Source organism: Apium graveolens, chromosome 9, assembly GCF_009905375.1.
Source record: "Apium graveolens cultivar Ventura chromosome 9, ASM990537v1, whole genome shotgun sequence".
NCBI lineage: Eukaryota > Viridiplantae > Streptophyta > Magnoliopsida > Apiales > Apiaceae > Apium > Apium graveolens.
This window is the reverse complement of record NC_133655.1, coordinates 245,476,203-245,478,136: the sequence shown is the minus strand read 5'-3', so window position 1 is coordinate 245,478,136 and position 1,934 is coordinate 245,476,203. Positions and strand designations below refer to the sequence as shown.

The 1,934-nt window shown below is 38.9% G+C and overlaps 1 non-coding gene across 1 annotated transcript; it reads left to right on the top strand.

The window, feature by feature from the left end:
- Positions 1 to 878: 878 nt before the first annotated feature.
- LOC141688722 (small nucleolar RNA R71) lies at positions 879 to 981 on the top strand. The gene has a single exon (XR_012562155.1). It is a non-coding gene; the product is annotated as a small nucleolar RNA R71 (small nucleolar RNA).
- The last annotated feature ends 953 nt before the right edge of the window (positions 982 to 1,934 follow it).

Sequence of the window (1,934 nt, the reverse complement as noted above, 5' to 3'; positions counted from 1 at the left end):
AGAGGAGTGTGCTCAATAATATTCTTCCTTGGTTCCACTTCTGCTTCCTGTTGCTCCACTTCTTCTTCAGCCCCAGCTAATTCATTCAAAATTGAGTTTGGCCGGGATTTGCAACCTTCCCAGACCTTAAAGTGATTGCCTTCACCTGCTCCTTAGCTTCCCTCTTTCCTGGTACTTCAGTGTCACTAGGTAGTGTACCAGGTTGACGATTTAGTAAGGCATTGGCAATTTGTCCAATTTGATTTTCGAAGGTCTTGATAGAAACAGCTTGGCTTTTGCACATAAGCTTCAACTCCTCTAATTCAGATTTTTCATTAGCTTGTTGCAGCTGAAGTTGTTGTCTTGATGCATATTGTGGTTGCTGAAAACCAAGGGGGTTGTACTGCTTTGCTGGGTACTGCTGATAAGGCTGTTGAACCGCATTCTAAGTGTTGCTCCAGCTGAAATTAGGATGATTGTGGTTGTTAGGATGATAGGTGGCTGGCACAGGTTGTTGCGATCGCTGAAAGTTGCTCACGAACTGAGCTGATTCACTAGAAATAGCACACTGATTAGTCTCATGGGCACCAGCATAAAGCTCACAGACACTAGTGATTTGATTTACTCCATAATTAGCCAAAGTGTCCACCTTCATCGTCAAAGCCTTAAGTTGGGCAGCTATAGCAGTTGCTGCATCCAACTCCAGAATTCCTGCTACTTTTCCCTAAGTCAATCTCTGGGAAGGATTCTGGTATTCATTAGCAGCCATTAATTCAATCAATTCATAAGCTTCATTGTAGCTCTTAGCCCATAAGGCTCCTCCTGATGCTGCATCGAGCATGGGTCTAGAAATAGCACCCAATCCATTGTAGAAACAGTTTATAATCATCCAATCAGTCATAACATGGTATGGGCACTTAGCATTTCCTTATATCGATCCCAAGCCTCACACAGAGATTCTCCAGTTTACTGAGCAAATTGAGTAAGAGCATTCCTGATTGCAGCAGTCTTTGCCATAAGGAAGAATTTAGTAAGAAACTTTTGAGCAAGATCTTCCCAAGTAGTGATAGACCCTGGTGGTAGAGAATAGAAAATGGGATAGAAGTCACACAAGAGACACTATAATTGGTGATCTTAATGCTGGAGTGAGGACTAGAAGTGCCACTGTAAATGAATGACTGCATGCATGCTTTCTATCTCAAATTGAGCCTAAAAAACTAAAAAAGCTCTACTTGATCTTGATTGGATAACTGCTATACAAGAAGAGCTAAATTAGTTTGAAAGAAATAAAGTTTGGGAATTGATTCCTGCACCAATAAATAGAAGCATCATTGGAACAAAATGGGTGTACATGAATAAAATGAATAAAAATGGTATTGTAAAAAGAAACAAAGCAAGACTAGTTGCCAAAGGCTACTCAAAAGAAGAAAGAGTTGATTATGATGAAACTTTTACTCCAGTTGTAAGACTTGAAGGAATAAGAATTTTCTTTGCATTTGTTGCACATTCTAATTTCAAGGTGTATCAAATGGATGTGAAAAGTGCATTTCTTAATGGTGAACTAGAAGAAGAAGTCTATATGCAATAACCTCCTGGCTTTGAAGATCCAGAATTTCCAGATTTTGTTTACAGACTTTCGAAGGCTCTCAATGGATTGAAGTAAGCACCAAGAGCATGGTATGACACTCTGTCAGAATTTATAATCAAAAATGGATTCACTATAGGCATAATTGACAAAACTCTATTCTACAAGCAACATGGTGATGACATTATCCTAGTTCAAATCGATGTGGATGATATCATTTTTGGTTCTACTAATGAGAAGTTGTGTCAAAGATTCTCAAAACTCTTGCAAAGTGAATATGAGATGAGCATGATGGGAGAACTAAGTTACTTTCTTGGCCTTCAAATTAGCCAAAAAAGTGATGGAATTTTTATCAGTCAAACTACGTATG